The 26,779-nt window shown below is 39.7% G+C and overlaps 1 protein-coding gene across 2 annotated transcripts in view; it reads right to left on the bottom strand.

Annotated features, from left to right (window-relative positions):
- NFKB1 (nuclear factor kappa B subunit 1) overlaps positions 1 to 11,487 on the bottom strand; it is a 126,098-nt gene extending 114,611 nt beyond the window's left edge. For both annotated transcript variants that reach the window (XM_052641638.1, XM_052641637.1), the window contains exon 1: positions 11,406 to 11,487. The gene's annotated coding sequence lies outside the window, so the exon portion shown is untranslated. The remainder of the gene's footprint in view (positions 1 to 11,405) is intronic.
- Between the last annotated feature and the right edge of the window lie 15,292 nt (positions 11,488 to 26,779).

Here is a 26,779-nt window from a genome sequence, read left to right on the forward strand (position 1 = left end):
ACACTCTTCTCTCCGTAACTGATAAAAGCAAATCAAGAGAACATCAGTAATTTTCGTAGAAAATTTAGGAACTCCATCTTGAGCTGAATTAACCTAAATGCATATACTGTATAGAATATTCAACAAATGACTGCAGAATACCCATTTAAGTGCACACAGAACAGTCACCAAGAGAGACTATATGCTGCTGCTGCTGCTAAGTCGCTTCAGTCGTGTCTGACTCTGTGCGACCCCATAGACGGCAGCCCACCAGGCTCCCCCGTCCCTGGGATTCTCCAGGCAAGAACACTGGAGTGGGTTGCCATTTCCTTCTCCAATGCATGAAAGTGAAAAATGAAAGTGAAGTCGCTCAGTCATGTCTGACTCTTCGCGACCCCATGGACTGCAGCCCACCAGGCTTCTCCGTCCATGGGATTTTCCAGGCAAGAGTACTGGAGTGGGGCGCCATTGCCTTCTCCAAGACTATATGCTGGATCATAAAACAAGTCTTGATAAATTATATGCTTGATCATAAAACAAGTCTCGGTAAATTTCAAAGAAGCAAAAGCACACAAAATATATTATTCGAACACAATGAAATTAAGTTAAAAACTAAGAACAGAAAGATATCTAGAAAATCCTCAAATATATATGATTAACTCAAGATGTTATATCGGAGGTGTGCCTTAGAATCAATAAGCATAGTAAATACAACCTCATTCCCCTGTATGAAAGAAGCATCTAAATTCTCACTGTATCTTGTCCACTGCAATCATGGGGGACAAGCATTTTCTGAGAGAAATGATTAGAATGAATTCCAACGCCTTCTGTAAGAAACAAATCTTTGCCTATGGTGTTTTCTTAATCATAAATGACTGAAATGCATAGGATCAAAAATGTTTTGGACATGTTTGAATATTATAATTAAATGTCAGGTATATCAAATGGCTGGAGGAGGGCATGGCAACCCACTCCAGTATTCTTGCCTGGAGAACCCCCATGGACAGAGGAGCCTGGTGGGCTACAGGCCATGGGGTTGCAAAAGTGTCAGACACAACTGAGTGACTAAGCACATATCAAATGGCAGATTCCATTCTAGTAACATTTCTTTTTGTTTGCACTATAGCAGGATAAAATCTGGCGAAAATAAATTTGGATAGCTAGGGAAGTTCTCTAAAAATTATCATAAATTATCTAAAACCTTTCATGTTATAAGTGAAGTCACTCATGAAATATTGCTGCCATTTCCACATTAAAACCAACTGAATATACTTACTCAAAGTTTAAGGTCTTTCGTACAAGTGGCATCAAAAAGGGATTTGACTTGCTGGACTTTGTTCTGCACTTTTTGCTCCCACATTTCTATCTCTACAGATTTCTTCCTCCCTGAAACTAGAGTATGATGGGGGTGGAGGATGCATGCCTCTACAGAGCACAGAGGCTTCCTAGGACAGTGAAATATATACTCTTGTATGATACCATGACGATGGACACTTGTAATTATACACCTGTCCAAACCCACAGAATGCACACACCAAGAATGAACCATAATGTAAACTTTGGACTTTGTGTGATTGTGATATGTTAATGTTGGTTCATCAGTTGCAACAAATACACTGCTGTGGTAGGAAACACTGATTATGGGGGAAGCCATGCATGTGTGGGACAGGCAGTATATGGTATATCCCTGTTTTTCCCCTCAATTTTTCTGTAAACTTTAAACTGCTCTAAAAAACTAAAATTATAATAAAAATAGAGTATGACCAAATTTCAATTTCATGTATGGCCTTTGTCTTGAGTACTATTATGGAGTATTTATATTTGCAAAATGAGGAGGAGAAGACTTCACAGATTACGAATTAGAGATTAATGTTTTTATTTTTTTGGCCATGCTGTGTGGCATGTGGGATCTTAGCTCCACAACTAGTGAGACAAGGGATCAAACTTGTGCCCCCCTGCAGTGGAAGCATGGAGCCCTAACCACTGGACTGCCAGGGAATTCCTAAGACATTAAAAATATTCTTTTGATCAAATATAGAGAAACTGATCACATTCTCTTAAATCTGATAACTTTAGTTTGGATTTTCATTTTTTACTAATTCTCCAATATCAATAAAAATGTGTCCCTTATGTTTTAAGAGACAAGGATTCATCATGTGAACCAGCAATACATGCTTCTTTGCATATCCCTAGAGGGAGAAAATGGTTTCCTCAAAGAAAAAAATCATACATACATATAATGACTTGCAGGCACAAAAATCAGGCCTTATACAGGGGACTGTTCACTTCTAGAGTCTTGATATGAAGGCCTTTTCACAATGACCACTCCCGTAGATAAACCCTTCAATATATGCAGATGCCAGTGTATAAAGTGAGCAGAGGGGAAAAAGGTTAACCACCCTCTCTTCTATGTCTGAAAAGATCTGATGCAAATATTTCTTTCTCTCATGTCTCTGTCAGTGATCGTGAATACATGGCAATAAACAAAATATTTACTCAAACTCATAAATGACAAATTAGTGTGAAAATGTGATTTGCTTTATGTTTTTATTTATATATTTTGTTTAGTGAGGAAAATCTAAAATGAACTGCCTATAGGGCTTTTAACCATAAAAGAATGCAACTTTTGTGAATCTCACTGTTAGCACCTGGAATTAATGAAATCATTCAGTCAACTCTCAACCGTATGTGGATGAATGAGTCATGGAATCAACATATATGTAATCCAACAGTCATTAATGAAACCTTTTAAATGAGAGTGAAGGGTAGGAATCTTGACTAAGAAAGAGCAGAAAGCGGGCTTTTGGGTGCTGGTAATGTTCTATTTAACATTAAATGTGTTCACTTTGAGATAATTCATTAAATCCATACTTTTGTGGTTTGGGCAGTTTCTTAGTTATGTGATTTTCCCATTTCTAAAAAGCTATTATAAAAAAATTTTTTTAATGAAAACATTACATGATCTAATAAGCTCCATGGAGTCATGTATTTGTCTTGTTCAACATTACATTCCCAGTGTACCTGGCACATAGGAAGGACTCAACATATATTCAAAAGAATTAATGGTTAAAAAGAAATTCTACATCACACAAGTGGAAGAGCTTATACAAAACGCAAAGGTTCTTTTTCAGAGTGATTCACTTTTCAACGCTCTTAACTTCCTCTTTTTGGTTTTCCTGGGTGTTCTTTTCATATCTCCAAACACCATGCTTATACCTTTTTTCTTAGTTGATGAAGTTCAGACATTGTGTTCTTGCTATGAAAGATGAGGACTCAGCTCATACAACTACCACTTACCTGCCTTCTTCCTCCAAATATAGCTATAATTAGTGAGACCTTGAACCAATTCAGAATCAAAACACTGAACTTTACATTCAATTTCTGTGTCACATTTGCCTTCAATTTCTTTGGCGATATGAACATTGAGTAAAGAATAATTAACGACAAAAAGATGCAACTCCAGAAAACCTGAATGTCAGGAAGAAGCTGGACTGGGACCAGAAATGATAACTCAGAATACAAAAATAGAGAGCTCCTCATATTATCCTCATATGATAATCAAGAATTGTCTTTGTACCTTCTCACATTCATCTTCCTTAAGTTGACCTATCTCAATAAAGCAAGAAAACTGGAAATCTTCCGACAGTACTATTACAAGAAAAAAATAATTTGAGGGAGGAGATGCTTAGTCTAACCTTTTTTTTTTTCTTTTGAAGAGAAAAAATGAGGCCCAGAGAAATTAATTTGCCCCAAATCACACAGCTTGTCAATAGCAGTCTACCAATATTTGGCTAGTTATTTACTTATTCAAACGGCAAACTTAGCGGGTGCTGTGCAAATAAAAAGCAAGATGAAATCCCTGCTGTCAAGATATCTTCTGCCTAGAAAGTATAGGAAGTCAAGAGTCCATGGACTGGGAGCACCAAAGACTTTATAGGGAGGTCAGGGAGAATGGATAGAGAAGGGACAGAGAAATGGTGATGTGTACATGATGCCTGAAGCCTACGTAGCGAGTACAGTGGCTAGGAAGGAAAGGGTACTCCTCACCCAGCGAATGCATATGCAGAGGCATCCAAAGTGAGCAAACATGGTGGACAAGAACTGAAAAGTGATCTGGATGATTTGAGAAACAGAGGACGGAGGAGGAGTAGGGTTTTCAGGTGAGGGGTGCAGGAATCAGCTTGTGAAGACAATGGAGATTCATTTCAGAAATACAAAGATTGAGATATGATGAGACTCGCCCTTTAGAAAGCTGACTTTTATCCTGAAATGAAGGATGGACTAGAAGCAGGAGATTATGCATCAAGAGACAATGCAAAAATGAAAGCTAGAGATTCAGTGAGGAAGGGATGGATTCCGGAGAGGAGAGGAGTCTGAATTGATAGAATTTGGTGAGGTACTGGAAGAAATAAGTGAGTGTTCATGAAGAATGGGTTCCTAGATTTCTGGCATGGGAAAGCTACTGAGTGGGCCATACTGGGCCAACAACTGCATTCCCTAACGTGCTGAGAAAAGCAATTTGGTGGGTGGAAATGATGATAAATTTGATATTGGCATATTGATGAGGACAACCATGTAATGATACTTAAGTCCCTTAGCAATAAAATTATTTTCTGTGGCCTGCCTTGAATGAATGGACTCCTTCAGTTTAACACATACTTAGTAAGAATAGCACAACTGCCACTTGCTCCCCAAGTGGCACCACCCCCATTATGAATCTATTTTAACTTGGACTAATTCCTATTTGACCATCATGGTAGATTTTCTAAGAGAAACTGGAAACTTTCCCTGCCCATCATGGAAAAGAACTTCAAGGTAAATGACTGATAAGGCAATGTTTTAAAATAGTCAGGAAATACTAAAATGTTCCAAGCTGTGCTTGTTCAGTTCAGTTGCTCAGTCATGTCCGACTCTTTGCGACCCCATGAATCTCCCTGTCCATCACCAACTCCCGGAGTTCACTCAGACTCTCGTCCATCAAGTCCGTGATGCCATCCAGCCACCTCATCCTCTGTCATCCCCTTCTCCTCCTGCCCCCAATCCCTCCCAGAATCAGAGTCTTTTCCAATGAGTCAACTCTGCATGAGGTGGCCAAAGTATTGGAGTTTCAGCTTCAGCATCATTCTTCCAAAGAAATCCCAGGGCTGATCTCCTTCAGAATGGACTGGTTGGATCTCCTTGCAGTCCAAGGGACTCTCAAGAGTCTTCTCCAACACCACAGTTCAAAAGCATCAATTCTTTAGCACTCAGCTTTCTTCACAGTCCAACTTTCACATCCATACATGACCACTGTGCTTGCTACATTTAGTTAAATGTCTAAAATGGGAAACTGGGTAAACACATGGAGAAATCATAAAGGCGTTATACCAAATGAATGGTATGATATAGCACAGGAGCAAGGAAGTACAATTAACTGTTGTCAAAAACCATGCTTTTGCTTTTAACGTCCCACATGTACTGAGGTCTGCTTAACACAACTGACTTCAGAATGTGGGAGAAATGACCATTGATTTCAATTAATCAAAAGGAGGATAAGCCACAGCGAAATATCTACAAAAAAGTTCTATTCAAGGACAACCTTTCCCTTCTTCCTTTCATTCTGACCTTTCTCTTCTCATCCATAATGTATAGAATTTATCCTTTTCTCTGGAATTCTGATTCACTTTCTAGATTATTTTTATTTTTCACATTTAAGTAAAAAATAAAGCTCAAGATCTAATTTCATAGAGGATTCTCCCCAAAACTTTATCTATGCTTTCCTTATCCTTTGTTTTGGCCAAATTTTTCAATATTAAATTTAACTTCTATTAACTTCATGTTTTCTCCTCTCTACTTTAAATGTGCTCTATATGAACAGCCACTCATCTGCCTTCCATCCTTCCATATTGTCTCTAACTTTGTAAGTCACACAGGTACTTATATTATATCAACAGCATCACACCAGATGCTGTACATTTTTAGGGATTCTTTTCCTCTGATCTCAGGACCACATCTACTACTACTACTACTGTCGCTTCACTCGTGTCCGACTCTGTGCGACCCCATAGACGGCAGCCCACCAGGCTCCACCGTCCCTGGGATTCTCCAGGCAAGAATACTGGAGTGGGTTGCCATTTCCTTCTCCAATGCATAAAAGTGAAAAGTCAAAGTGAAGTCGCTCAGTCGTCTCCGACTCGTAGCGACCCCATGGACTGTAGCCCACCAGGCTCCTCCGTCCATGGGATTTTCCAGGCAAGAGTACTGGAGTGGGGTGCCATTGCCTTCTCCATAGGACCACACCTAGCCCCCATTTAAAGAAAAATACATTCTTTGTAAGTCTTAATGATCAAACACCAATAAATGGTTAATTTAGAAAACAAACCTACACCTAAGTTAAGAACTAACAGACAAAGTTCTTAAAACATCAATAAAACATGAGTCAGGGATTCAGGTTAAAACACTAAAAAAAAAAGTCATTTTCTCCATTCCTAAAATTCTTGTCTTGGAAGACATATTTTCCAAGACAATTAAGCAATTTATTTTCACTGTTCAAATGAACTGCAGGCTTGAACCTAGAACCAATGAATAGATTAGGGAATCTGTCATCACTTTTAATTTTTATTCTTTCATGCTTAATATCATTAGAATTGATTTCTGGAGATAAAAATGAAGGATACATTTGCCCTGACACTGAAATATAGTTTGATGTGTTTAGTAAAACTACACAATAAGTAGTAATAATAAAAATGATAATTTTGTAAAATAATTATTTTGACAAAGTTCATTTTAGCAATTATTTCCTTAATGTTAATTAAACTCTTACTATAGATGAATGCTTAACTTGACATAGGTTTTGGTTTTTTTTAGTCCAAGTTAGCAAAAAACTAAAAATTTCATGTACAAGCACTAATGCAATGAATCTCATGTATCCAAAGGCTTAAATCTAAGAAAAACTCAAAGTTTTATTTTCCAGTAGGAAATGTTTGAACTGTCCATATAATTTTTGACTCCTACAGTCAAGACTGTGACAACATTTTAGCTGTGTGTGTTGTTTATGCCCAGAAGTTATGGAAAAAAAAAAAATTCTGACTGATGGAGCTTTTGTAAAATTCTTTATGTCTTACTCGTTAAAAAGGAGAGGAAAATAACTATCTGAGAAAATCAAAATTCCATAGTTCCAACTAAAAAGAAATTATATCCAATCTATACTGGCAAGTATCTGACACTTTGCACTTACTGGTACATAGAAAGCACTCAACAACTATTTGTTGAATGAAAGAATCCCATAAGTTTTGCTCTGTTTTGTTTGCTTTAAAAAAAAGACAGCCATTTTCTGCAAAGAACAAAAATTATACTATTTTACCTTGCATTCTGGGAAGAAGTAAAAAACTAATTCTTGCTTCTTAAATACCACATTCATATTCAAAGAGCATCTGAAATTCACTAGAACAATAATTTATTAAAAAGTACCCCATATGGGTCAGAATAAAAGCTGGTTGTAAGATTTTTGGCCTAATGATGAGATGTAAATGAAAAGTAAAAAGCCAATCTGTAATGGGGAATTAAACCATCTGTTTCATTATTATAATATCAAATAGGCAAGAAAGTAATGCAGCTGAAACTTGTACTACTGATAATTAAATTGATTAGTTACTGTAAAAAATATGAGAATAATAAAAAACTAATTTATTTTTAAAATTTAAAATACAATGTTAAAAATTTAAAATACAATGATTTTTTTAGGATTAATATTCTAAATGTAACAAATATTTTCACCCATAATCTACAATCTTGAAGAGTCTATACTCTTCAACAAATCATACTGTGTATCACTGTTGTGTAAAACTGCTTAGGTTTAATTTTAGTCAAGCAATAAGATCTCACTTCACAACTTATTTTCTAAGCTGTTAGTTGATGTTCAAGAGTAGGTCTACCAACTTCACCTGAAAATATGAAAGCATATTAATTTGCATTCAGGACCCCTCTCTAAAACAACAGACACCAAAGGTATGAAACAATGTCATCATTGTGCAAAGAATGTTACTTTTTTTCATCTAACAGAGAAGCACTGGATACTAATTAATGAAATATTGCCAAGATAAGTGTCTTGGTAATATTATCTTAACTACTAACTCCCCTAGATTATCTGGTTGCAAATATTAATCTTTTTTGATTTAAAAGGAAAAAACAAAAATCATGCTCAAGGAACTAAACTGACTTGATAAACTATGTCGCAAGTCCCAACTTTTCTCTCTGAACATGAATGAATGCCTCTGTCTTAAAAACTCTCAGTCTCCTAAGCAGTGACAGGGTCAACTGGGTATATTTCTGATGACTTATTTGCTCACCTCTAAGAATACTCTAGGGGAATTTAGTATTTATGGGAGATACAAGACAGCAAATGAGAAGTCATTCCCAGAACGCAGGGTAAACTGCTTCAGTGTGGTTTTCTGGTCACCAAGAAGCAGCCGTCAATTAACTCTGAATAGAACAAATATAGATACAGCGGCAGCACGTTTAAAAGTGTCTCCTAGCTTGAAAATTCTGTTCTTTCCCTTCCTCCTTCTCTTCTTAAAACATAAATCATGCCACCTTTATATGACTTATCGTATAAACAGAAAACCAATCAGCCAAACAAAACAACCTCCCTACTAAAAGGGAAATAAAAATTTTGCATAGCCATTGATTCTTAAGCATCCACTCCTAGTTAATAGTAGACTAGAAGAGTATAACCTGAATATTCCCTCTTACTGGTTAAACTACTCTGCATTTCCACATACACTTTCTACAGCAGTCATTTCTGTGCTCAGAACAGCACTTCTACTAATAAGTTCTGAAAAAAGATATTTTGACTACTTTATAAAAAATTTATACAGAAAGTCAGATATCATTTTTTAAATGTATTGTTTCAAAATATCAACTACTGTTCTTACTTCTCCCAAGTTCAAACTAATTGAAGGTTATGAAGTAACCACTTCCCCCAGAAGCCAGAACTTTCACCTCCTCTGAACAGGGGAATACCTCTCATAAATTAGGTAAAAATAAGGGCTTGCTGATTGAATGATAGTCCAAGATTCCTGTAGCTGCCAATTCCTTATCAAGGCCTTCCATCTACCACAATGAGCAATCCCTGAAAGTTAAGTTAAGGTAGTAACTTTCTTCATCAGTTATCTGGAAGTCTGAAAGCAGTAGTAAAAACAAGCTCCATAGATACCAGTTTCTCAACTAGTGTCAATTTGTTCCAAGGAACCTAACAAGAGAAATATGAGGACTGTGATCACTAAATCTGAAGTTCTGCCTATTTCAGACCAACTGAGCTTTCATTAAGGGCAAATCAGTCATTACAGATGATCTTGTTTAAGAGGTAGAAGAAGGAAGTGCAAAGATCAAAGGAGTGCTTACAAAGGGGAACAACTATTTTTGTACCTAAACTCCAGTATTTACTAACGAGTTTGAAAAACAGGGGCGTTTATTCAGCCCATGTAAATGCCAGCTGCAGGACATAAGATAAAATTGAAAGTTTAAAACAAAGATAACAGATTTTCAAATGCCACCAACCCCTAATTGGATTAGGGCATTTTCCTGAAAAAGTCTTTCAAAGTTAGAAGTGGTTTTCTGTTCACAGCAAGCAGTATTTCACTGCCAGCATTAAATCTACACATAATGAGTCTTTCTTTGTGTTCACATTTGCCCAGTAGGCCGTGGCTTAGGAAGACATTTTATCTAAATAAGCTCCAGAGGGCTTTGAGGAGTTGCAGGTATGTCAATACAGATAAGTAAATTCAGGAGATCTCTGTTTGCTTTATTTCCTCTCACTTTAGCAATTTAATTACATGATAAATCAATCTCTTTATTTCCTATCTTCTGCAGTTCATAAGCTCAAAAAAATGCTTTGCTTTAAGTTATTTATATGATTTCTTTAGCGCATCAAACAGTAAAAGGACTCATCTCTAGAAAGCACAATGTTAAAATCAGGATAACAACATGCTTCAGCTGAGGGCTTTATTTTAATCAGATCCCCTTTTAAAAGTTCTAGCAAACACAAATGCAATTTAAACTACTCAGGAATATTCAATTGAGGTATTTTGCCAGAAAAATAAGCACTGACTACCTCAATCCTAAGCTTCAGTGTTTACTAAAGATCACTAGTTTGTAGAGGAGCCATTTCTATGCCAGAGTTATTAAATGTTTTAGTAATACCATAGTCATTTTCACAGATTACGGGCTTTATAACAAAACCCTTAAGTTAAATATAGTTATTTAGTTAGCTGCAATGCTAAAAAACCCTACTTAACAAAGTCCACGAAAAGATCTTAAATCTTGATAATCAACACGGTCAACCAACCAACCAATCATCCTACAAGCAACTCTCCTAATTTACTACAGTAAATTAATGAGAAATTTTACCTAGCACTGATTCTCATACAACACTCCCGGTAATTTCATTACTGTTCAACCTATAGACTAAAAGAACACAATATGAACATTTACTCTATTGGTTAAAATACTCTGCATTTCCAGATACACGGTCTACTGCAGTCATCTGTATGCTCAGAACAGCGCGTCTACCGACAAGTTCTGAAGACGAGAAAGATAATATTTTGACTTCATCAAAATTGTATACGAAAACTCAGCTATTTTTTAAAATTTATTATTTTAAAATGTCGCAATAGCTTTGCTTATATCATTTTTGTTTTAGAAGTTATGCACAACACATGGTCCAGGTGTTTTACATAATCAGACTGTCTCAAAAGTGTCCTAAGTGGGTATTTCGCTTTCAAATGCTAGTCCCTGTAGGATCAGTACTAGGCCCTCCTTATTTTTTGAAAGGTACACACAGGTCCTATAGTAGGTGAATATATTCTATCCTGGTTGGGGGTGGGGTGGTGTGCGAGAGAGTGTGAGGGAACTGGGGGCTTCTTTAGGAAGTAGGAGTTCTGGAATAAGGCTGTCCGGTCAATCTGGGGGAGCGGGGAGGGCTTTCCCAGCCGAAAGGACTGACATGCACTTCTGCTTTCATTTCATGAAACGCCCTTAGGTGAAATCTGGTTCGGCACTGCACCAACCACCTTCCCCCTCTCTCCTCCGCGCCCAAGCGCACCCTAATCCTCAAGCCACCCGCCGGCAGGGAGTGAGGGTGGGTATAAACAAAAGTTTCCCCGAGCTCCCCTCCGCTTCCCGTTCCCGCCCGGCGGAGGGACAGAGAGGGAACTGCCCGGGCGAGCAGCCGCGGCCCTCCGGCCGACCGGCCCGTGCTCGGCCCGGATGTGCCTGGCCCCCGGCTCGCCGAGCCCATGAGCCCCTCCAGCACCGTCAACCTTCCCCTACGCTCTAGCCGGACGGTTCGCGCAGGAATGAGGAAGTCCGAGCGGGGCCGGAGGGGTGCGGGGCGGGCGGCTGGCGGGAGCCGGGCCGGCGCGGCCCCCGCCTGCCCGAGTTCGGCTTACCCTGCTGGCAGGTCCGCGCTCGGCCTCCCTGCGCCTGGGGCTCCCGCTCCGGGGCGGCGCGGGCCTGGGGGCCGGGGAAGGGAGAGGCGGCGGCCGGCCGGAGCCGGAGCGGGTCCGGGCACCGGGCGGGTCGGCTTGGGTCCGGGCCGGCAGGCAGGCGCGCGGTCTCGCCGGGCCAGTCAGCGCCGCGCCATGTCCGCAGCGCGGGAGGAGGGAACGCCGGGCGCGGGGCTGCGGGGCCGCGGCGTCGCCGCCTTCCCGGCCGCGGCGGCTCCGGCCTGGGCTGCGCTGGGCGCTCGGGGCCGGGCCGGCGACTGGGCGCAGGCCGAGGGCGGCGGCGGCGGCGAGGCCCGACCGACGGGAAGGGCAGGGGAAGCTGTCAGCGCGTCGCCGGGCCGCTCCGGTGGCGAAACCTCCTCTTCCTGCCCCGGCTCGCGGGTGCACTTCTCTCTCTTTCTCTCTCGCTCACTCTCTCACTTCCTGGCTGGAAATTCCCACTGACGTCGAAAGAGCAGACAGACAGACGGACACACGCGCGCAAGGCGCGGGGGCGGGAGGTGGGGTCGCCGCCGGGGGTGGGGAAAGCCCGCACTCCTGTGGGGCCGTGCGACCCCGGCCCGGCCCCGCCTGCGCGCTCGGCGCGCGCCCCCTGAGCCGCTGCGGGGCGCAGGCGAGGGGCGCGCGCTCGGCGGGCGGGACGCCGCGGTTCCCCGCCGGCGCTCCCGGAGCCCCGAGGGCAGAAGCGGACGGGGACGCCCCCTGCAAGCGCCTGCGGGGCCGAGTCTTCCCGAGAAGCGGGAGGCGCGGAGACGGCGGCCGTGCGGCTGTCCAGAGTTGAGCGGTCCAGAGCCCCTGAGGACAGGCCCCAGCATCTGGAGGGGATGATGGGTCGGCATGGGGCCAAGCATGCTGTGTATAAAAATAAATCGCATCGGTATATTCCATTTAAGTGCTCTCAGTTACTCTCAAACCTCTTCACAGACTAAACTGGGATGTCTAGAACATAACTAACTGATTTCTGTCCAGGAAAGTCTGAACACCTATTGGTTTTGGGTGAGGTCTCAAATCTCCTGGTTTTGACAGTTATTCAGAACTTCCAATTACAGGGCATAGTCAGGCCTTTATGATAATCACTGTGGGTGGAATTATAGTGATGATGGTAGAAATGGTTTTGGTTCACAGCTCATAAAGAAATACTGATCCAACAAATGGGAAATTTGTCTCTTTTTTTTTTTTTCTGGAGAGATCGATGATAGAAGTCACAGAGGGGCCTCCCAGTGATCACCATTCACTAGCTTTTGAGCTTTACGTGCCAGGCACTGTGCTACGTGCGGGCAGGGAATCCCTTGGGGTAGATTAGTTCCCCTCAACTGACAAACAAGAAACTGAGCTGAAATAGTTTAGAGCTAATTATCTCATTACTGAATTCAGTGATAACCGTGTAAATTGAACTTTAAAACATCACGAATCAGGGAACCACCAGGCCAAGCGTTGCTATGGCATTAAATTGCCCCAGCAATATTCCCTTGGAGCCCCCTCCTTGCCTTCCCTCCTGCCCTCTCAGGTTATAAGAATCTTCTTGGGACTTTCCTGGTGGTCCAGTGGCTAAGACTCCGTCCTCCCAAAGGGGCGGGGAAGAGGGGGAGGAGGGTGGAAGGCTGTAGGGTTCCCTTCCTGATCAGGGCACTAGGTCCCACATACCACAACTAAAGATTGAAGATCCCATGTGCCTCGACTAAGACCCAGCACAACCAAACTTTTAAAAACTCAACATTAAAGAAAACGAAAAGAGTCTTCTTGATGGAGTGTTTGGCAGAGGAGTAGAGATCCATTTGTTTGGGTCTGGAGTGAATCTCTGCGGTGACCTTGGGACCAACCATAACAACTTTCCTTCAGCTCTAACATCACCTTTCTAAAGCACATTCACAGCGCATAAAATCTGTTCCATAAATAGTAAATGTCTTTAAAGATTAATTATTCTTTTCCTTAAAATGTTATACACATTGTTTCACCAAAGAATTGGTCATAAGAGTATATCCCAGACATGGAGAGACCTGAAAAGGAGAAAATGTGGGAGAGTCAGGGTTTGGACCCAAGGCACCTTGACCTCTGCTTTTAGGAGGCTAAGATGCAGGTGGTGGGAGAGAAGTGACGAATTGTGGAAAGTAGGCTGTAGAAGTCCTGGCATCATAGATCCTTCTCTTTGAGGCAGTAAAGAAGGAATGGAGTATCACTGCTTTACCTCTTTATGGGGAACACAATAGTCTTTTGCTTCTGTACATTAATCATTTGGAATTTACCAACAATGTAACTGGGCAAAACAAAGACTTCCATGGCACAATATATCTTAAATAAACAAACTACTCAGGCTAGAAAGTTATTTTATGAGATCCTCTCATAATCTAAGTGAAAGATGATTTGGACTCAACCTCCTATCGTAGCAGCAGAACAAGTGCTTATTATTTGTGGCATTGTTTCCAGCATATTTACGTGATGTTTGGGATGAATAAGACTATCAGATTTTTAAAAAAAAAAAAAAAACAAAATCTCAGGGATTCAGCGCAGTAAAACTTTAAAATGTCACTTCTCTCTCACTCACAATCTACTGCAGAAGCCCCTGGGTGGTGGCACACAGGGGCAGCTCTCCTCCAGACAGGACTCAACCCTTCAGAATCCTCCCATCATCTAACTCCTCCATTATTATGTGTTGCTTCCAATTTTTGCCTCAGAGAAGGAAGAGAAGGAGCATAGGAAATGTATGTCTTCTTTCAGCTCCCTTTGATTGAAAGTGACACAACGCTTCTGCTCACATTCCATGGCCCCGCTTTAACGCAAGGGACCCAGGAAATAGTTTTGCTGGGTATTTAGGAAAAGGAAATAGGTTGGGTGAGCACCCAATTAATCCTTGCTACACATGTATTAGGGAGGGCTTCCCAGGTGGTTCAGTGGGTAAAGAATCCACCTGTAGTGCAGGAGACAGAGGAGACTCGGGTTCGATCCCAGAGTCAGGAAGATCCCCTGGAGGAGGCCATGGCAACCCACTCCAGTATTCTTGCCTGGAGAATCTTATGAACAGAGGAGCCTGGCAGGCTACAGTCCGTAGGGTTGCAAAGAGTTGAACACAACTCAAATGACTTAGCACACACACACACGTATTAACTTATTTAACTCAAACAATCATATGAAATAGGTTCCTTTTATGCCTATTTTTACAGTCTAAAAATCAAATAATTTTCCTAAGGTTTCATACCTAGGTAGTAGTAGGGGAATCAGGATTCAAATTCAGTTGATTTGCTGCTGATATCCATGCTCTTAATCGCTGCACTAAACTATCCAAGGTAATGAAAAGGAGAAGGATTTAAGAGATTTTAGAAGCTAGGGTCAATAGGATGTGCTTACAGATAATACATGCAGGTCAAGTGGGAGAAAAACTGAGATAGCTCTGAGTTTTCTAGTCTGAGTAATTAGAATGGTAACATCATAACTGAGAAAGAATCTGTGGAAACATGAGTTCAGTTTTCGTCATGTTAATCATAATAGGCTCTATGAGACCATGTGGCAGTGACTAACATTCAATTGGAAATTCAAGCCCAGTGCTCTGAGAGACATAGGATTGGTGGTCTAAATCAAGAGACAACTACAAAGATGTGGTGGTGGTTGTCATGAGTGTGTTTCTAAAACATTAGTGACCAAAGAGAGCTGGAAGAGAAGAGAACCAAGAACAGAAATCTGATGAGCAACTATTTTTGGAGTTGGTGTGTGTGGGGGTGTGTGTGTATAGCAAGCAAGAGGAGAGAAAGACAGAGACACTTGAAGACTCCGCAGGTGCCGCTGAAGGTAGGAAGAAGGCTTGGAAAACCAGAGAAGAGAGAGTTTCAAGGGTCAGAGAGTGTTCAACAGTGTAAGATACTGCAGACAGTTCCTAAAAGGTCAGACTAAGAAGAAACTGTTTACTGGGAAATTATGAAATTCCAAGCATGGCTTCAGGGAATGCTTACGCAGCTAAGGAAAGAAACCACCTTGTACTTTGTTTGGAAGGAAAGGAGACCTCATTATAATATTTTCAAAATGGCACTGATACCCATGGCTGCAGTCTAGGTTACTTTAAAGTTTCAGTATAATCATGAGAGCCAGGAACCAGGTTATAGGGGGCTGACGAGGGAGTGGGAAATGGAGACAGGAAAACAATAAATGCAGAAGAATTTGGAGTGAGAAGAAAGAAAGGAGGAAAGAGAAGCTAGTGTCATTTTTCACGTATGTGACTAATACTTATGAAGTGCCAGGGTTAAAGGAAGTTTGGAAGGGTTGATAAATAGTTTAATGAGTTATGGAGTTAATAAAAAAAAAGGGGGGAGTATGAAGGAACAGGAGCTAGAAGAAAAGGGAAGTGGGAAGTGTGGAGGTCATAGTCTAGGTGAAGGAATTTCTGGGGACAGGTCTTCCTGTGTGAACAGTGAGGAGGAAGCCTGAGAAGAGAAACTCTCAGGAAGGGGAGATTAGGCTCTAACTGTCAGTCAAAATTCACAGTCAAAAATAACTATTAGAGACTGTGATTTCAGTTAGGGCTGCCATATAATATGTTCCTTAAACAATAGAAATTAGTTTTTCTCCTGATTCTGGAGGCTACAAATCCAAGAGTAAGGTACCAGCTGGGTTGATTCTTTCTAAGGCCCCTCTCCTTGGTTTAGAGAGAACTTTTTTTCGCTGTGTCTACACATGGGTCCCTTAGTACGTCTGTTCTAATCTCTGCTTATTGCACGAACACCAGTCATATTGGATCAGGGCCCACTCCAGCTACCTCATTTAAACTTAGTTGGCTCTTTAAAGACTTTCCCAAACACAGTCACATTCTGAGCTACTGGAGGTTAAGACATCAACATACAAATTACGGGCAGGAGTGGGCAGGAGACACAATTCAACCCAAAACAGAAATATCTTCTACTGACCTTCATGAGGACACAGAACTAGAGGAAACAAAGTATCCCAGTTTGCCCAGTACCATCTTGGTTTTAGCACAGAAAGCACTTTGTTCAGGAACCCCTCAGTCTCCAGTGAACCAAGGTGATTGGTCAGGACACCTGGAAGCCAACAAAATTGGTTTGAATAAAATCAGATTGGCTGATTTGAGACTGCTGCCAATTACTTGTTTATATGGAAGGGGTTTCTGTCTTCTGGAAGGTTCTATATCTGGCTGTCAGAGCTACTCATAAGTAACGATCTGATGCATATATATACACACACACACACATATATATATCTTTAATAGGATAAATATGCCTTTGAATACGTATATCTCCTGACAAGTTTTTATAGGAATCTGAAAGATATTGTCATAATAATACCCATTATAATAGATCAACATTCATCACTTTGGCAGCAATACTTAAAACAACAACAACAACAGTGTCAGGACTTGTTGAATTACAGATTCAAACAATGCTGCTTCTCTGTTGACAATTTCACAATTATTTTTAAGTTTTAGATTCAGTATGCTTTAGAATTACATTCTTTTCATTAAAGAAATTGTTATAGCAGCACTTACATAATCTTAACATCTAAATTTTTCTGACTATGTGTGCCCACATGGTCATAGGTAGATGTCATTAGAACTGCTAAAGTAGGGCAACCTTGAAGAGAGGTTGGAGTGAGACTATGAGCAGCTAACCCTGGTGGTCCTGAAGTTATAGGGCAGTGAGACCCCCAATTCTTGAGTAGAAAAGGGCAGCCCTAGGCTGTGTGGTGATCAAGTCCTACTCACTTTCTCAGTGGAATCTTTTCTGAACCCCAAAGTTGCCTAAGATACTCCTCTTATTTGCTTCTCTAGTTCCTGGGTCATTGCATTTACTTCATTGTATTGAATTGTATGATATCAAGTAAATGGTTTTTGAGTCAATGTTTAATTTTAAATTTTAAAAAATGTGAAAATTTCAAAATTTGTCATAAAGTGCAAAGTATATAAAAGGAAAAGCAATGTTAATAAATATAACTAGTTGAACTTATTCTATATAGCAATTTGTATGGACAGAAAACAGATGGCACCATCAACAAGTCATTAACAAGACTTTGCTGAAGGAATTACTTTCAGGGGTGGGAGCAGAGTTAAGGGAAACCAACAAAGAATGGCATCCCAGGGCTAACAAGAACAGGGATTCTTTACACTCCCAGGCCTGAAGGGGCATGGAGGGAGAGCAGTGCCTGGAACCAAAGAAGAGCTTGCAGCTACAGGAGGAGTTTTAGAAAAGGGCAGGGCACTTCACTAGAGAAATGAGCTAGACAGGTCCCCTCATGGCCAGGAGAGTACATTACCCCACCCCTCTCTCCACCATTTACGCCTCCAGTGGTTCCCATTAAGAGAAGCCCACTGGAAGCCAGAATCACAAAGTAGGATGGCAAGAAGTAGAGAGTGGAACTGGAGAGCAAGTGCAGAGTGACAAAATGCAAATCCAAAACAACTACTATTTTAAAAGAATTTAGGGACTTCCCTCGTGGTCCAATGGTTGAGACTCCAAGCCTCCAGTACAGGGGGCCCAGATTTGAGCCCTGGTCAGGGAACTGGATCCCATACTGCAACTGGGAGTTCCCAGGCTGCACCTAGGAGTTCACCTGCTGCAACTGAAAGATCTCACATGCAGCAAAGGCCCCAAATACTGCAACTAGGACCCAGTACAGCCAAATAAGCAAATAAATAAATATTTTTTAAATAAAAAAATTTAACTGGTCAGTTTCTAAAGGTGCATGTAAGCTCCTTCTGTAGCTAATCCATCCTGACAGGGACAAAGAGAGGCTGTGGGGCATAGCATGATGCATTGCCTGTTTATAGGATGGAAATGCTGTAAAGAACACATTACCATCCTTGTCATAGAGTGTGACCTTAGGCACTCAGCAATCTAGTTCTTTTTTAAAGCTTGTTAGAAGGAAATTATAAACAGGGAAGAGCGTCTACTCTGTAGCACATGGGTGCTGTTTACTCCATTTTCAATTCTATTCTTACATCAAACTGGATCAGCAGAAGGCCTCCTGAATACCAGATTACATTAGTCCATAGAAGAACAATTTTTGGTGATTTGAACCTAAATTGTTTCTAAAGCTTTTTATCTACCTGGTTAGATCACGTCTTATCTCAGTTGAAAATTTCCAGTGGCTTCTTTGGTGACTCAGCACAAATAACCAGAATCCTTACAGAGATCATCCCCTACAACTCCGCTGGTTACTCTCACTGGTCCAGGAAAGGCTGTCTGCTTGCTCCTTGAACACCTCAAGCAGACTCCCCTGCTGCCCCAGAGCTTACGCAAATGCTCTTTTCCATGCTTGGAACAGCCTTGGATATCCACATGGTTCACTCCCCTCCCTTCCTTCAAGCCTCTGCTCAAATGCCACCTTATAAAATAGCAACACTGGTTCTTCAACTTCTGGAATGGAGATACAGTTCTAAGTTAGTACCACTGCCAATTTGAGTCATTCTTTTTCTCATTTGGCTATACTCAAGTAGCAAATCATATAAATCAGAATTACCTTTATTACCATTTGATGGTAAATATTTGTATTTTGCGGAGAAGGCGATGGCACCCCACTCCAGTACTCTTGCCTGGAAAATCCCATGGACAGAGGAGCCTGGTAGGCTTCAGTCCGTGGGGTTGCTAAGAGTCGGACACGACTGAGTGACTTCCCTTTCACTTTTCACTTTCATGCATTGGACAAGGAAATGGCAACCCACTCCAGTGCTCTTGCCTGGAGAATCCCAGGGACAGGGGAGCCTGGTGGGCTGCTGTCTCTGGGGTCGCACAGAGTCGGATACGACTGAAGCGACTTAGCAGCATTTGTATTTTGTCATTGTCTTAAGAGACTATTTCACTGCCTATGTAATTTAGATTAGGAGTCACGTTCTCTTTACATTACAGATGTTATTCCACTTTTATTTCATTCTTGCTTTTTCAGAAGTCAGCTTGGATCAGTCTAATTGCTGCTTTTCTGGCCTCTTTGTTTTTTCCAGTTTCCTTGTGACAGATGTAGCTGCGGTCTGCTTTTATATGCCTCACTTGGATTTTGTTTGTTTTTGTTTTTTAAATAGCACTTCCTGGATCACAGGATTTAATATCTGAGTAAATATTTAATATCTTTCAATAATTCTAGAAAATTCTGACCCCATTATCTTTTGCAACGTTGTCTCTCCTCCATTTTCTCTAGTCTCTTCTTTTGGAAAATTTAATTAAGCATGTGTTAGATTTTACTATTCTAATTGCTGTAACTCAGTATTTCTTTATCTTTGAATTGAATTCTGGGTAATATCTTTAAATTTATCTTCAAGTTCACAAATTCTCTGTTCAATTATATCTCCTATGATATTAAATACAACTGAGTTTTAAATAATAAATTATATTTCTTGAAATTTTATTTTAATAAATTCTTTGAAGGCTGAATTGAAGCTGAGTACTCCAAAGAGTTATTTGTTTCTATTAACATGGTAACACTTAAAATTCCCTACTCAAGTATTCTTGACCACCGACTACCTACAGTGTAAGTGGTTATTAATTCTCAGGAGAGAATTCTTCTCTTTTTATACAGGGACAATGACTAGACAGGCAATTCTTCAGCTGTTCCCTCCTGCTTTCAGTTTAAGAAATGTATGAGCTTCTGACTTTCACAAAACTTCAGCAATGCATTGATTTTTAAAATATGTTAGCCAGCATATCACTGTTATTTCCATCACTTATTTCATTTTGGTTACTTCAATCAGGAACAGCAACATGTAGCTATTATACATTTTAAAGTGATTTTCTGCTCGAGTTATGGCATCTATCCTGTATTTAATTGTTAATCTTTTAACCTTTAATTATATCTTCAATAATTTATTACTTTAAAAAATTTCACCTGACTCTTTCAACAGTTCTATTTCAACGAAACACCTGTTTGAAGCATTATCTTGGTTTTTCTCCTCTGGCTTGCTGGTACTACTAGGGCAAGATCTTATTTTCCATTTCCTGCTCAGTCCTCAGGCTCTGCATGAACTGACCTATTTGACGGGTCAAATGATTAGGGTCTTTTGTACAGTGGCAGATTGACAAAGGGAAAAGCTTCCGCTCTTGTGGGCTGGTGGTGAACCCACTGGCCATCTGTTAACATCTAGCTGAAGCTTTGGAAATGTGTAGCTGTTTCCTAGAGGGACTCACCGGTTTCATGCTACAGTCTTTCATTGGAAACCATGAAACTGGGAACTTGTCTTTATGCATGCCGTAAAGATAATCACGATGGTATGATCACTCACCTAGAGCCAGACATCCTGGAATGTGAAGTCAAGTGGGCCTTAGAAAGCATCACTACGAACAAAGCTAGTGGAGGTGATGGAATTCCAGTGGAGCTATTTCAAATCCTGAAAGACGATGCTGTGAAAGTGCTGCACTCAATATGCCAGCAAATTTGGAAAACTCAGCAGTGGCCACAGGACTGGAAAAGGTCAGTTTCCATTCCAATCCCAAAGAAAGGCAATGCCAAAGAATGCTCAAACGACTGCACAATTGCACTCATCTCACACACTAGTAAAGTAATGCTCAAAATTCTCCAAGCCAGGCTTCAGCAATATGTGAACCGTGAACTTCCAGATGTTCAAGCTGGTTTTAGAAAAGGCAGAGGAACCAGAGATCAAATTGCCAACATCTGCTGGATCATCCAAAAAGCAAGAGAGTTCCAGAAAAACATCTATTTCTGCTTTATTGACTATGACAAAGCCTCTGACTGTGTGGATCACAAGAAACTGTGGAAAATTCTGAAAGAGATGGGAATACCAGCCCGCCTGACCTGCCTCTTGAGAAACCTATATGCAGGTCAGCAAGCAACAGTTAGAACTGGACATGGAACAACAGACTGGTTCCAAATAGGAAAAGGAGTAGGTCAAGGCTGTATATTGTCGCCCTGCTTATTTAACTTATATGCAGAGTACATCATGAGAAACACTGGGCTGGAAGAAGCAAAAGCTGGAATCAAGATTGCTGGGAGAAATATCAACAACCTCAGATATGCAGATGACACCACCCTTATGGCAGAAAGTGAAGAGGAACTAAAAAGCCTCTTGATGAAAGGGAAAGAGGAGAGTGAAAAAGTTGGCTTAAAGCTCAACATTCAGAAAACGAAGATCATAGCATCTGGTCCCATCACTTCATGGGAAATAGATGGGGAAACAGTGGAAACAATGTCAGACTTTATTTTTTTGGGCTCCAAAATCACCGCAGATGGTGATTGCAGCCATGAAATTAAAAGATGCTTACTCCTTGGAAGAAAAGTTATAACCAATCTAGCTAGTATATTAAAAAGCAGAGACATTACTTTGCCTAAAAAGGTCCATCTAGTCAAGGCTATGGTTTTTCCAGTAGTCATGTATGGATGTGAGAGTTGGACTGTGAAGAAGGCTGAGCGCCGAAGAATTTATGTTTTTGAACTGTGGTGTTGGAGAAGACTCTTGAGAGTCCCTTGGACTGCAAGGAAATCCAACCTGTCTATTCTGAATGAGATCAACCCTGGGATTTCTTTGGAAGGAATGATGCTAAAGCTGAAACTCCAGTACTTTGGCCACCTCATGCGAAGAGTTGACTCATTGGAAAAGACTCTGATGCTGGGAGAGATTGGGGACAGGAGGAGAAGGGGACGACCCAGGATGAGATGGCTGGATGGCATCACTGACTCGATGGAGGTGAGTCTGAATGAACTCCGGGAGTTGATGATGGACAGGGAGTCCTGGCGTGCTGCGATTTATGGGGTTGCAAAGAGTTGGACACGACTGAGCAACTGAACTGAACTGAAAGAGGAGCCTGGTGAGCTACAGTCCATAGGGTTGATAAAGAGTTGGACACGACTTGGTGATTAAACAAAGGAAAAACAAGAACAAACAGGTGAAAGAGAGTGTCTTTCCTTTCTGAGACCCTGGAGCCTATGACCTCAAGGACCCTATTCAGGTGTTCCCACTTACCTGCTCCAATTTTTTCTTAGGAGAAGTAGTTGAGAGAGGGCGTTGAGAGGTGAAATTTGGGGACTTGGACTCAGATGCCGGTCTTTCTCACAATGCATTTGAATCACATGACTCCTGTTAGTGACAAGGAGGACTTATCTCACCTGAAAAATGTGAACTAAGAGCACCAGAGAAGCAGTTTGCTAAGGGAAAATTGGAGTGCTGTTGTCAAAAGGAGGAAAAAGTTATGATGGGAGGATATAAACACCTGATATCTCCTATATTGTAGGGCCTATAAACCTTACACACAATAGATACACATATATTGAGGGTTATTAAAATATATAGGTAATTTAATTAAATACCAAGAATAGAATTCCATCTGATTGCATTGTTATTAATTGCTAATATGGTTCTCAAATGAGAATATGCTTATCCTGGTTAGGATGTTTTTCATTGCAAGATATAGAATCCTGACTAAAACTAATTTACCAATTATGGAATATTGTTAGGTCATGTAGTTGAAAATCCTTAGGTAAGGACTTCAGATTTAATGCAATCACGATTTTTTTTCCGTTCCTCTCAGAAGCATTTGTTTCTGCTTTTCTGTCTCTGGGTTAGCAATTTCCTCACGCTGACTTTCTTCTTGGTCAAATGATGGCTTCCAGCTATAATATCGACAACATACTTTCTTTTTCACATTGAGCCATCGAGGTGGGGGTGGGGAGGGGGAGGGTGAAAGAGAAACATCTTATAGCTCCTTAAGATCAAATAATTTTCTCAGAAGCTTTCAGCAAGTTTTTCTTTAATTCTCATTGTCCAGAGTTAGGTAATGCAAATGTTTCTTTGTTAATGGCTTTACTGAGTTATAATTGATATACAGTAAAATCACACATGGGCTTTCCTGATGGCTTAACCCACAAAGAATCTGCCTGCAGTGCAGGAGACACAGAAGATGCAGGTGCTGTCCCTGGGTCAGGAAGATCCCCTGGAGAAGGAAATGGCAACCTGCTCCAGTGTTCTTGCCTGGAAAACCCCATAGACAGAGGAGCCTGGCGGGCTACAGTCCGAAGAGTCACGAAGCATTAGACACAACTAACTGCATAGGCACCTAAACCACATATATTTAAAGTATACAATTTGATAAATTTTGACATATGTATATACTATACAGTCATCACCACAATCAAGTGGTCATGATTTATCCATGTTTCAGATTTATCCATGTTGTTTTGTTTATTAGTAGTTAATTTCCCTTTATAGTTGAGTAGGATTCTGTTGTATGGATATACCATAACTTATTTATTCACTCCTCTGTTGATGGATATTTGGGTTGCTTCCAGTCTGGGGCTATACAAATGAAGTTGCTAAAACATTGTATATAACTACGTGTGTAAATATATACACATAGTTTTTGTTTTCATGTGTGAATACCCAGGAATGAAATGGCTAGAGCATATGTTTGGCATATGTATAAAGTTTTAAGAAGCTGCAAACTGTTCTCCAAAAAAAGTTATATTATTTTAAATTCCCATCAGCAGCTTATGAGAATTCTAGTTCAATAATACTCTTGCAACATTTGGTATAAATTTGGTCTTTTTAGTTTTAACTATTCTAAATGTTATGTGTGGTACTATCTCATTAAAATTTACTTTGCATTACTCTAATGTCTAATTATAAAGTGTATCTTATCATATGCTTATTTTTCATTTGATGTAATGAATGTTCAAATAGTCTGTCCATTTTTACTGTGTTGCTTTTTATTATTGAATTATGAATTTGTTTTATATTCCAGATAAAAGTCTATTATCAGATACATGTTTTCTTTCTTTCTAGACTTGGAAGCTTATCTTTTCATCTGTTGAACAGCAAAAGTTTATAATTGTGTTGAAGTCTTATTTATTTATTCATTTACTGTATTGTGGCTTCAGTGTTATATCAAAGAACTCTCTGATTAAGTCAGACTTAGACTTTCATTTGTTTTCTTCCAGAACTTTAGTAGTGTGAAGCCTTAATTTTATATCTGTTATTTAAGTTACACATATAGTCCTTTTAAAAAATATATATGGATACCCAATTTTTCCAGGATCATTCATTGAAAAGATTACTTCCTCCACTGAACTGCCTTTACAACTTCTGATGTTTGCTATAGGTTTTCCAGATATCCTCTAATACATCTTAAGAAAGTTCCTTTCTATTCCAACTTTGCTGAGCATATTTTATAGCATGAATAAATATTGGGTTTTATCAAATGCTTTTTCTGAATCAATAGAGATGGTGATTTTTTCTTTTTTAGTTTAGTAATATATTGAAATACATTGATTGATTTTTGAATGTTAAATGAACCTCCATTTGAATTTCAGTTATTTTATATTATCTTGTTTATATATACTAAATTCAATTTGCTAAAATTTTATATAGGATATTTGCATCTATGCTTATTAGCCATATTGGTATATAGTTTTTTTCTTTTCTTGTAGTGTCTTCTTGTCTGGTTCTCGCTCAGGACAATGACACCAGTTTAGAATGAGTTGAAAAACATTCCCTTCTCTTTTTTTGTATATTTGTGTAGAATTGGTACTTCTTTTAATGCTTAATAAACTTTATCAGTCAAGACTTCTGGACCTAGAATTCTCATTTAGGAAGACTTTAAACTACATATCCAATTTCTTTAATTGATGGAGAATTCTTCAGGTTATTTATTACACTTTGATACTTAGTGTCTTGCAAAGAATTTGCCATTTCACCTAAGTTGTTAAATTTATAATCATAAAGTTGTTTATAATACTTCCTTATTATCCTTCTTTAAAAAATTTGACTTCCTATTCTGAGAAAACTGAAGATTCACATGGAGTTGTAAAAAAGAATATATGGAGATCTTATGTACTTATTAAACCAGCTTCTCCCAATGGTAATGTTTTGCAAAACTATAGTACAATATTACAAAATTATAGTAATTATACAGTCAAGATATAGAACATTTCCATCATATGGATCCCTCATATTCCTCTTTAATAGCCACATCCACTTCTCTCCTTCCTCCATATCTTCTTAACCCCTGCTGCTGCTGCTAAGTCACTTCAGTGGTGTCCAACTCTGTGCGATCCCATAGACGGCAGCCCACCAGGCTCCACCGTCCCTGGGAACTACTAATTTGCTCTCCATTTCTATAATGTCCTTACATCAAGGACATTATATAAATGAAATCATACAGTATGTAACCTTTTGGAATTACTTTTTTCCACTCAGCCTAATTTCCTGGAGAACTACACAGGTGGTTGTGTGTATCCATCATTCATTTCTTTATTTTGCTGAGTAGTATTCTATGGTGTGGATGTTCCAGCTTGTTTACTCATTGCTTCTACTTTTTGGTTGTTGCAAATAAAACTTCTATAAACATTCTTGTATAAGTATTTGTGTGAGAGTAAATTTTCATTTCTCTGGAATAAATGCCCACAAATGTAATTACTAGGTCATCTGGTAGTTGCACGTTTGACTTTTTAAGAAACTGCTGAACTGCTTTCCAGAGTGACTGTACGTTTTACATTCCATCCAGTAATACCTGAGTGATCCAACTTCTTCACACCCTCACCAGCATTTGATGTTGTCACAATTTTTTGTTTTAGCCATTTTCATAGGTGTGTTGCAATATTTCATTGTGGTTTCAGTTTATACAGATTTTTAAGAGCTAATGAAATTGAATGTATTTTCAAATTATACCTACTTACTATCTGTCTACCCTCTTTGGTTGAGTTCCTGTTCATGTTTTTGTCTATTTTCTAACTGGATTGTTTGCTTACTTAGAGATTTGAGAGTTCTTTATATATTCTAGTCAGTCATCTTTTGTTGCCTTTGTGTTCTGCAAATATATTTTTCCAGGCATTCTTAAGTGAGTCTTACAGAACAAAAGGGTTTAATTTTAGTGAAGTCTAATGTATTATTTTTTCCTTTCATAGACTGTGCTCTTGGTGTCAAGTCTAAGACCTCATTGCTTATTCTCGGATCCCCAAAGATTTTCACCTATGTTTAAAAAAAGTTTACAGTTTACATTTTACACTTAAGTCCATGATCCATATTGAGTTAATTTTTAACTTAAGGCAAGGTTCATTTTGTGCTTGTACATGTCAAATTGTTCCCGCACCATTTATTGAAAAGACTGTCTATCCTCTATTGAATTGCTTGCACACCTTTGTCAAAAATCAGCTGGATGTATATCTGTGAATTTATTTCTGGGTTCTCTGTTCCACTGACTTGTGTGCTTACACTACTGCCAATAATTCATCATCTTAGTTACTTTAGCTATAAAATACCTTGAAATTGTGTAGACCGGTTCTTCCCACTTTATTCTTCTTTTTCAAAATTATTTTCACTATTCTAATTCTTTTGTCTTTCCACATATGTTTTTTTTTACTTTTATTTTGTTATTTTTAAAAGGACA

This window comes from Budorcas taxicolor, chromosome 6 (assembly GCF_023091745.1).
Source record: "Budorcas taxicolor isolate Tak-1 chromosome 6, Takin1.1, whole genome shotgun sequence".
Taxonomy (NCBI): Eukaryota; Metazoa; Chordata; class Mammalia; order Artiodactyla; family Bovidae; genus Budorcas; species Budorcas taxicolor.